Source organism: Excalfactoria chinensis, chromosome 15 (genome assembly GCF_039878825.1).
Source record: "Excalfactoria chinensis isolate bCotChi1 chromosome 15, bCotChi1.hap2, whole genome shotgun sequence".
NCBI lineage: Eukaryota > Metazoa > Chordata > Aves > Galliformes > Phasianidae > Excalfactoria > Excalfactoria chinensis.
The window spans coordinates 2447891-2459456 of NC_092839.1; positions in this window are offsets into that span (position 1 = coordinate 2447891).

Genomic DNA, 11566 nt, shown 5'->3' on the forward strand with positions numbered 1-11566 from the left:
GACCTTGGATGATGTGGAGGCAAATACAAAATGAAAGGAAAAAAAATAAAATCCAGGGAGGTTTTATCAGAAGTAGATCACATTAGACTAATTTAATATCGCTGTAATAAGAAAACAGTCAGGAGCAGAGGAACTAATCTATCTAGGTTTAAACAAAATACTGCATACACGGACTGATAGGAAATTATTATTTCAGTAGAGATTCTGGGAATGAGGACTGCAGTTACCATGTGGGTGCAGTTAGAGGGAGGCCATGAAGAGATACCAGCCCAGAGAGCAGTGCTGCAGGATGCTGCCTGGGAACACACCGGGCTCTTCCAACAGAAGTTATGTGTGTGCTTATGAAACTGGGAGTCTATGAAGTCAGAAGGTATTGCCATTGCTCAGGGAGTCCAGACTGCCATAAACGAAGAGATGAAATGGATTGCAAAATTAAACAAGAACAGACCACAATATTTGATGCCTAGCTTGCTTGTCCTGGGTTCAACCCATAGTTAAATTTGGGCTCATAAATGGCTTTCTTCCCACATGGACCATGGGAATTTTCTCTGTAGCAGAGTCCATCTTCCAGATGGTGTGAGTGTGATGGCAGAAGACACCAGTGATACCAAGGGCCATTGATGATTGGGGTTTTCCATCTTTCTCTCAGGATGCTTTTTGGCTCCTGTGCCTTTACAAAGATTCTGCTTGGAGCAGAGAAGCTGGGTGGACAACAGAGATCCCAACAACAACACGGCCTTTTCTCCTCTCCCCCCAGATGGTACCATGCTTGTTTTTAAAGGCAAAAAGGAGCAGGAGGACACCTGGTGCATTCTGCCTCTGTAGATGACCTAGTCTAGGGATGGTGAGATGCTGGGGGTGTGAAGATGCTGGAGATGCTGGGATGCAGAGATGCTGAAGATGCTGGGATGCTGGATGCTAGGATGCTGGGGATGCTGGAGATGCTGGGAATGCTGGATGCTAAGATGATGGAGATGCTGGGGATTCTGGGATAACAGGGATGCACTACCTGGGGTGAGGCTACCCATGCCCTGGGCTATCTGAATACAGCAGCAACAAACACCAGCCTGACCGCATCCCATCCTGTGGCTCCATATCAAGAAGGGTGGCCTAAAACGATATGGCACTTTTTAATTATAGAATCATCAACGTGAAATAAGTAGACATACTAAACCTTCCAAAAACAGATGCAGCTTTAAACTTGGGCTTAAAATTAAAAGAGAAACAAACCAGTCCAAAGGCTGGTTCAGCTCTGCATTTCTGTGTGCTTGAAAATCCAAACTGTCTTTGTCGTCTCATAGTGCTTCTGTTTGTCCATTCTTCCTGTCTCTGTTTTCATGTTTTCATTTTTCTATGGCTATGTGGAACACATTTCTCAGTTAAGTACTTGCTTTTGAGAGTTGTTGCCATAACAACCGTTTCATTCCACGATATGCACACTATCTCTGAAATACAGAATTTCTCCTTAAAGGAGCATGTGCCACACACATCAAAGAGGAATATGGACTCATTATTTTTACATTATTTTGTGGGCAAATAGATGTTTTCCAATACATTTTCTTTCTAACTGGATTTTCTTGTTCAGTGGAACTATGGTGGTTCTCTTTTAAGAATTCCTATCTTACAGCATAATTTTTGCCTGAAACCCAGAACATAAAGAGACAAGAATCTTTATTGTAGTTCCTTTTCTCCGAAGGTCTGAGGTAACTGTGCTGCAGTTAATGCATTTAAAACCCATTTTAATAGACGGAAGAAAATACATAAATAAAATATTAAGAATGCACAGTTCTGGAAGTAAAACCTTTACTTCACTGCACAAATTGGTGGCGGTAGGAAGGAGGGGATCAAGCAAAGGGAAACTGCTTCACTGCTTCGTTTCTCAGCACCTTGCTTTCCGTGGTCCTTGCCACGTGTATCATGTGTGCAGCAGAGCTCTTGCCACAAAACTCCCAAACGTTTCTGTGTCAGAAGGACCAAAATGCAGAGCTTTGCACAAGAGCAGGACCCTGCTGCTGGGGCTCCCTTTGGCTCCCAGTTCCCTTCCTGGGAGCTCTGAGCAAACCAGGAGCTCCCAAAGGCTCTTTGTGGGCCCAGCATAGGAGGGAGAAATGGATCCTACCTGTTGTTCAGGGCTCAGCAGGCCTGCTTGGTCCCCAGGATGCTTCAGTCAGCAGAAATGCTGTGAGCCTATCTGGTATGCAGCAGCAGAAGCACTGAAAGGGATGGAGGCACCAAGGGCAGGCAAAGGAAGCTCAGCCTTTTATCAGAAAACCTACACTTTTTAAAGGCCACTTCACAGGTCCCTCTTGTATGCAAGCTCCGGGCCTGTCTCCTAAATTTCTCCCACAACCAAACCCCAGGGCCACCATCCTGCATGTGATGGACACCATGGAGGCCTTGGTGCCCCTGGGAGCCCCTGGTGCCACATGTGCCCATGGTGCCTGTGGTGCCATGAGTGCTTCTGAGACCCCACATTGCCCCATTGGAGGCACAGCCCCACATGCAGCCGCCTCCCCCAGCAGCTCATCCATAGGCTTCTTTGAGCCCACTGCCACCATGAACACTTCATAGACTTGTTAGTGATGGGCATTCAGAAACACAGGTTTGGAGCTGTGGGAAATGGCTGTTAGCTTTCTCTGATTACTCATGTTCTACATCAAACTGATGTTTTCTAGATGCATTTCAATCAATACAATGGCATTTTTAGCACACATTACTGCTTGCCTCTGGCCTTTGGCCAGCCATCACTTTTCTTTGCAAGTGCCCATTTACATCAAACTTACCCCAATGGTGCACCACTCTCCCCTGACTGCCACCAGAGCTTTGGCAAACACTCCCACTTAGGTTTCAAAATGCCCTGTACTCTCAAGCTTCATTTCTGAGTGCTTCAGACAAACAGTTGGATGTGTTGTGCCATTCATGTCACACAGTTATTCTCTGCACAGCTTTCCATGCCACGGCAGCATGAATATTCAAGCTAACTCCTTTCCCTGGCCTCACTGCTGTGTGGGGGTCAAGGCAGTGCAGGGAGGTACACCCAAGGAGAAGGCTGAAAACAGGGCAATATCTTGGGTGAGCACATGCCAAGTGATGTGCTGCTGTGGTTTCACCATCCTGGGTACCCACGGGGCTATTTCCAGCCCAGCTCCCATTTGGCTCTAATATCCATCTGCTTCACTCAGTGCAGGTATGACAACATCTCTTCTGCTGCATCCAAGGTCTTCACTGCAAAACAAGAGTTGCAGGATCTGGGTGACCTTTAGAAATGTAGTAGCAATAGGGATATGGGGTTTTTATTTTGGATCCCTACTTTGAATAATCACCAACCCTGAAGATTTGCCTTTACTGCAATATGTGGCACACGGTTCTGCTTCTCAGTCAGTGCTATTGTTCTTCCCATCATCAGTCAGATCAACCAAGCCAAACCACCTTTGCTACCAACTATATTTTTAATGCTCCAGCTGCACTTGTTAAGGTCATTCAGTCCAAACCTGCAATTCCACTTTTCACTGAAAGGGCACATGGCGTTTTGCATGTTTTAAAGGACCGTTCTTTGTCGGTTGTAAAAAGCACACTGTTAAATAACACAGCTGTTGTCTTCATTTGTTCAGTGGTAAAATGAAAGCAAATGTTGATGTAGCAGAGGAGGGGGAAGGGATCTTCTTCTGCTGATGTTGCAGACCACAGACCAACTTCCCAAGCGTGCTTCACATGCCTGTTATTTCACTGGGTTGGTGATGGCTTTGTTGAGCTTCTCATGGCACACTCCATCCACAGCACTGAAGCCTGTTGACCATATATAAACACACCAGCCCACAGTGACAGCGATGAGCCCAAGGACAGTGGCATTCCTGTTCTCCCCTCCTGCCTTCAGCACATCCATCCCCACCAATGACCATCCAAACCAATGTTAGGTGCAAGTGCCTGAGCACACGTGAGCTCAGCTTCCATAGGCACTAGGAGGCAAGTGCTTTCATCCCTAGGCTGTGGGGAGCCCCAGCCCATGCTGACCATTGGACAGCTGTCACTGCAGTGGTCTCACCCCACACAGTGTCCTCCAGGTAAGCAGGCAGCCCAACTTCATGGCCGTCCTGTTCACCAAGCACCACGTTTGCCTCTTTTCCTGTGGCTGTTTTGTTCTTCCTCATGTTCAGCGTTCACTCGGGATTTGAAAGCATGTTTCACACCGAGAAGTCTAGAAAACTCCTGCTGCCTCTCCAGGTATCAGCTTTCTTTCCTTAACTTTTCTGCAAAGACTTGGTCTTTGTGAGCTTTTCCTTTGATTTCAAGGGGTGGTTGAGGGCTGGAATCAGGAACCTGAAAATCCCAGTGTTATAACCCAATTCTGCAGGAAAACAGTGAGCAGGATGGTGCTGTTGCCCCTCCAAGGGGAATGGAGTGACGAGGAATGTCTCTCCAAGCCCAGAGCACTTGCCATTAGCTTATGCACCACTGAGAACCACTGACTTCAGTGGGAATGATCTGACCAATGGATGCCAAAAGCTCCTTCAGATCCAGCCAGGGACTTTATCATCAGGGATGGCAATCAGCTACAGGCCTAGAGCTGGGAAGCATTAGCTGAAGTTAAGAAAGGGAAAATGTGATGTGAGGAGCAGCAAGCATTCCCTCGAGTGGGACCTACCAGCTGCTGAAATCTCTGGGGAAATGGCATCAGGTTCATCACTTTGGAAACTTAAATAAGGCACAGGACAGCTCATGTTGATGGTGAATGGACAGAAGTACCTGGAAGTATTTCTCTTGCTCTCCCAGACCTTCTATGGTTCCATCACGCTCATAAATAGCACCAGAAGTGCCCATCAGACCTGGACAGCAGTACAGCACAGGACAGGCATCAACTTTCCAGCACCTGAGGATCAGCTGAGTGTGAAAGATGCGCCAGGAGCGAGGTGATGTGGGAAAGATTTGACCAGCCAAAGTTTATCTCTTTCTCTATTCCCAGGTTTAAAAGAGCTCTCACAAGGTGCATATCTTATTTAAGTCCCCAGAGGCTGGCAGCCCCTGCACCTCTGTCCTGGTGTGTCCTGGAGGTGGGCAGCAGGTGGATCCAGAGGGAATGGCTTTATACTAGAAGAGGGGAGATGTTAAGAGGAAATTCTTTACTCAGAGGGCTGTGATGCCCTGGCACTGCTGTCCAGAGAAGTGTGGGTGCCCCATCCCTGGAGATGCCCCAAACCAGGCTGGGTGAGGCCCTGGGCAGCCTGATCTGCTGGGGATGTCCTTGCCATTGCAGGGGTTTAGAACTGGATGAGCTTAAAGGTCTTTAGGACTCCTTCCAACCCAAAGGTTGCCATTCAATGGTTCTGTGTTAATGCAGATGAGCAAGGTGCTGAGGAACAGGACCAGGACTGTGAGTATGGCCCAGACGTGGCAGTCAGCAGCCCAGAAGCACAGACACTGAGTGAGCACCAATGGAGGCAGAAACTGAACCTGACCTCTGCCCAGCCCCTCCATCCTGGAGCAGAGGGTCCAAGAGAGAGGTCCCTGTTGCACCCCAGAGTGAAGCCCTCTCCTCACTCTGCTCTCAGGCTCTGTGCTGGTGCTGCTACTTGTTTTCCACTTCCAGTTCTTGCAGAGGAAGAAGGAAAAGCCGTTTCCCCTGGAATTCAAGGTCAGTGCTGCTGAACTTCCAGGCTCTCAGGGAGGTTAGCACAAACTATTTCACCTGCTGAACATGGAGCCTGAATCCACGTTTCCACTCCCAGCACAGAATTTCCTTTGGCAGTAGTTTTTTGTTGAAAATAAAACTGAATAGAGGGCAGGATGTTGTCTTTAACTAGTCTGAGATGACTAATTATTAAACTCATTTTCTAAAGGTTACCATATACAGAAAAGCAATTATACGGAGATTAAAACAAGTTCAGAAACCTGATTCATTCTGAAACTATGGTAAACCCAAATCTTGTACTATTTCTGATTTTTAATGACCTCAGAAACATTTTATTTAACTTAGATGTGAAATGCGATTTCAAAATGAGAGATTAAATGTATTTCGTGCCTTCTTCTTTTCCCTACCGTCGCGCAGCACACAAACACCCAATGCCAATTCTGTCAGCAGATTCCAGCTGACGAAGGACAGTCCTGCTTAACCCCTGTGTGCCAGCACTGCTCTGAGGCACCCAGCAGTGCCTGCAGCCTGGTGCTGCATGGCTTGGGTGGGCTGTAAGGCTGCGCTTTGGGATTGAGAGGTGGGAAGTGAGGTGGGGCTGGTGATGCTCTTTCTTCTCACTGGTGCTCCTTGCTTGTTCTCATTGCCCAGAGCACAGCGTTGTAGATCCTTTTCCTCCTGGGTTGGGGGAGCACAAGGGAGTGTGATGGTCTGCACATCCCACTTGGAGCTGCTGGGCATCTTCCTTCTGTGGGTCTCTGGAAGAGGAAGAAGAGGCAATTTCCTGGCCTGGGGCAAATGTTGGGTGCACTGTGCCTACAAAAATACACCAGGGCTTGGCATAGGGCTGAAGGGAACCCCTGGCTACCTCTGCCATTGGCTGCCCTGGAGCAGTCCACTGAAAATGCCCATTTCTGAGCGAAGGAGGAGAATCCCTCCTAGTGAAGAGCAGGTCCCAAACAGGCTGAAGCTCAGACTCAGGATGTAACGATGCAAGAAAACATTTCCAGGACTAAATAGGACCCAAGGTTGGACCTACCTCGTACCAGCGATGGGCAGCTGCTTCCTGAGTCCCGGCCAGAACCCCCTGTGCAACAAGAGCTCATCCTGCGAGGAACATCGGCCTCCCAATCAGCAGTTACTAATTAGTGCATTGGCTTCAGTATTCAAGGTGCACACTGGCCTCTAGCGGTGCTCAGACAAACCCCATGTGATGTAACGGGCAGCACCGGGATGGATGACAGCACAAATGGTACAGATAGCATTGATAGACATACATGCACTTGTATCTGCGTCCTCATCTATTTGTTTACATAAAGACACACATTTATAACATGCATCTCATGCATGTCATACCGCAGCTTGCCCTTTGTGCAATTGCTTGAACTACCAGAGTCTCCTTTTGGCTAAAACCTGGAAAATGGGCACAGTTCTGGTCTGAAGTTGTAACACTGAAAACACTCTGCTCATTTGGGCTGATTCCTGCAGAATAACACGAGTGTTTGGTACAATTTCAGCTTCAGGAGTTGCAGCTATAGGAAAACACGTTGGATATCATGAATATCACCAGTGTCAATGGGGCAAGAATTCCAAGGGCTAAGTGTATTGATAGGAAAGTCGGGCTCTTTGCCTAGTGGTTCACACTCAGTACTCCTATCGCATCACTGTGCTCCATGGGGGAAACTGCAATACATCAGAAGGGGATCTGCAAAAGCACCACAAAACTCTGGACGCCATAAGAGAGAGCGGATAAACCCCTGTGGATCTTTATGGACTATGGGTGGTTATTAAACCTGGCTCGAAGCATTTGTAATTCAAGCAGACAAAGTTCCCAAAGCTCAGGCTTTGCTCACCTCAGTGCAGAGGTTTCTGCTTTATGTCCCACCCTCCCTGCAAGGCTGCACTGTGAGCTTTGCACATCCTTCCACGTGGCTCAGAAATCACACATTGTCACAGGCTGCAACCCAGGGCAGGTGGCAAAGCCCTGTGCTTGTGGGGACTTCTCACCTCCCAGGCTTTGGACAAGCTGGCTGGAAATCAGTCATCAGATTTAAAAGCTCTGCGGGGGGACTGACAGACAGATGGCAGAAAGACAAATAGGCAGCTGGCATGAGTGCAGCCTTAGAAGAGCAGAAATGAATGGGATGTGTGTAGTGCCAAAGCTTTTCAGAGGGGCTCGATGAGGCAGTGCTGGGAAGAAGGGCTGGCTCTGGGGTTCAGCAGTGCTTGAGGGGATGGAGAGGATAAGGGCTGGGGAGCCAGGAGTGTTAGGAAATAAAAAGGTCTCAGAAAATCCTAAGAAACTGCAGCAGCACCTGAGGAAAAGCAGCAGGGCAGGGCAGGACACAGGCTGGAGCAAAAGCACACAGCAAAGAGACTTTGCCCATCCCATATGAAGGATGAAGAAACCAAACTGAGCACAGCTGCAAAGAGGGAGGGATGCAACAGAGGGTCTGACCCCAGAATCAATTCCCCCTCCAGCCCAAGAAGCAGATGAGATGAGTCCACGAGCCGCAGTGTTGTCACAAGCGGCCAGCAGAAAAGCAGGCAGGAGTCCTTGATGCAAGCCCTGCAAGGACAGGTTTGTCGGTGGGTATTTCCCTTCCCTCCCTCCTCCCAAAGTTCAATCAGAGAATATTTTGACTCCTGTGGAAACATTTTGACTTCCCCCAGCGAAACTCCCATGCGGTGCCTGGCTGTTATCTGCAGTCTGTCTGCGTGCCCCTGTAGTTGTGAACCCGCCTGCTCAGGTGCAATCACAGAACACGAATAGGAGATCGACTTGGGAGATTTGGAACCATTGTTTTATGCTTTATTTCTTTGTCAGCAACCAAGAGAAACGTTCTGTTTAAAAAAAAAAAAAAGAAAAAAGAAAAAATGCCTAAACACAATATTTTGACATTTTCAAAATGTTCTCCTGTTCCCTTTAGCCAAAACACGCTGCTGCATTCAAAGCAAACTCACAGATCCCTCCAGGCCTCCCAAAGTGGTTTTGCTGTATTTCATGTGAGCTTTGCCACAGGGTGAGGGGCAGAGAGGAGTGGGTGAGGTGAGATGGGGCTGAGGGGAGCGGAGGGAGGGAGAAATGAAAGGGGCAGCGTGTTTTGGGGTGCCAGGAAGGAGAGACTGGGAGGCAGAGGGAGATGGGTTCCTAGCAGGGATGGAGGGAGCCTGGGAGAGTGGGAGCCCTGTGGATGTGGGGAAGTGGGGCTCAGTAGGTGGCACATGGGGCAGAGGGGTCGGCCCAGAACAGAGGCAGGCAAAGCTCTGGTGCCCATCAGCTGCAGGACAGCAGCCAGCAGAGCATCAGTCTCCATGCAGACACCTGAGCTGGGCTGTGCACCCTGGGCTGTGCACCCCTTTCTCACGGTACACCCAAACTGCCCTTGGCAGGGAGGAAAACAAAATAACCACATCTGAGAGGCTCTAGTGATGCTGCTTGCCAGCAACCATGGCCCATGGCTGCTCAGGTGCTGGCACATAAGCAGTGTCAGCAGCAGCAAGCCACACCAGGAAGGGGACTCTGCCACTCTGTCCTGAATCTCATCCACATGGTGAGGTAGAGAAAGGACTCCTCACCCAGCTGTGAGCACAGCTGCCAGAGCTGCTCTCAGGACTGCTCAGAAGCATTCTGCACACTTTCCCCCCTTCCAGCCCTATAAGCCAGGCACAAGGCAAACCTGCAGCCCAAGCTCATCAGGGAGGCAGCTGAGGAGCGTTCACACTGTTGAGTCCCATCCAAACCTGTTTCCATGGCAAAGGAACGAGTGTGGTACATGCTATCAGCATCATCAGCACTGAGGTGACATCTCGTTATGCCTATATTTCCTGTTATTTTACCAGAGTTACATGTGGATTCAGAGGTGATTCACGGGGTTCGTGACCAGCACAGATACTGCATTAATGGGGACACTGTGGGTGGCTGCTATAATTAGTGACTAATTTCTTGAGTTCAGTTGCAAAATCATCACATTACTCTCTCAAGCCAGCCGACCATATGCAGACCACATGGAAAGTTGGCCCAGAGGACACGGTTCATCCTTCGTACCCCGCCATGAGAGTCCCTGCTTCAGCATGGCTGTAGGAACACGTGATAGGAGGGTGCTGTGGTGCTGTAGGACCCCCAAAGGGCCTGTCCCCTGACCCACAACAGCCTTTCCTGGCTCTGCTCACCATTGCAGCTGGGATTGTCTTGCCCCAGTGTACAGAGCACAGGGAAGATGACCTACATGCAAAGCAGCCCCCAGAAACCCACAATGGAGAGAGGTGAAGCCAGAAGGTTAAAAAAAAAATCATTCTGAGGAGAATGCTGGGATCTTCCTCATAGTTTTCAGCATTACCAGTGGAAGACAAAATGGAAGCCTGCAATTTGGCCTAACCTCACACCAGGATGGCTGGCGAGTATGAAGCAGACCGTGAGCAGCAAGTAAAAGATCTGGAGAAGTCTGCTGAAGTGTCTCAGGCTAAAGACAAACACCGTCTGCTAAAGCCTGGGTGAAGCTTTCTGTTGGCCAAGCCAGATCCCAAAGGCTCTACAGGAAGCTCCAAGCTTTCCTCTGATACTGATCATAAGCCAAGAGATGACCGAGTAGGTATCCTTTGAAAGCACTGTGATGACCTAGATTTCCAGAGAGTGCAAAGTAGACATCTGAGCTACCACCCATGTCTGATCTAACACCTCCCTGGGGTCATCTGGCACCACCAGTGTCTCCCATGGAAAGTAAGAGCTGATTGAGATCTCCTGGTGTGTGATTAGGCAGCTCTTCACCTCACCCATGCCATTACCAGGCCAGCTTCACCACAAGTTCTGCCCCAAGAGTTTACCCTCTCATCAACGGCACAAAGCTGCACAGATGGAAGATTTCAAGGGGAAATTATTTAGATAGGAAATTATCAGGTACGCTTCGATGTCAGCTGAGCTTCTGGGCTTAATGCAGAATGATGGATCACCCATCCAAGTACATATTATTTTCCCTGAAGGCACTGCCCTTGTGAAATTTATTTCCCTCTGAAGGGCCTTGTAAATCATTTGTAACAAATAACCCACAGTATTTCCAACCCCACCTGGTAAAAAAAAAAACCCACAGTATCATAGAATATCCCAAGGAGGGATTTCAGGAGACCACCACTGCTCAGGGCTGAAGGAACTCAGGGACCCGGCTGCTCCTTGCATGCTTTGCCCCCCAGACCCTTCCCCCCCTCCATAAGCCTCCTATGGATGCTCTCCAACAGTTTTCTGTCTTTCTCACATTCTGGATTCCCTGTCAGATGGACCAGGGCTGCTCACGTGGTCCAGTGGGAGGTTCAGGAGCTTTCAGAAGCACCAGAGATTGCAGGTGCTGCAGTTTTGATTACGGCTTCAATGGACATCACCAAGAGAGATACCTTGAGCAAAAGCTGCAGCATTTTGCTACCTCTATCTGATAACCTCCCACCATCAGCCCTCGGCCCTATCTGATCCTGCAGTTATTGAAAACCCAGCTGGGTGTGACTGGGATCATTTTTCAGGGCTTTCATGTTTTTCTTTGACCACGGTGAAAATTAAAGAGCCAGTTGTTGAGCAGGAGAAAGCGCTGTACTTTCACTATGATACTTTCTGGTAACGAGATATTTATTAATGTTCATTTCTCCTTATAGGAAACAAACCAAACCCAATCCCTTATCTCTCCCACAGTGTTTAAGTTATGAGTAACACAGGAAGCTATTAGGCCATGAGACAGCAAATACACCCAGCTCGGGAGCCTGTGGGTGTAGGAGGCACAGCGATAAAACCAAGATAGATCTAATCACTTCCATCTACCTTGAGCTTTCTGCAACTCTTGAAATGATGTAGGGATCTAAAGATGCTTTGTCTTTTTTTTTTCTTTTAATGAAAAACAAAAGCAGCTGTGATTTAGCAGTTTAATCACTTCTGTCACAAAGAAATGCAAAACAAAGCCT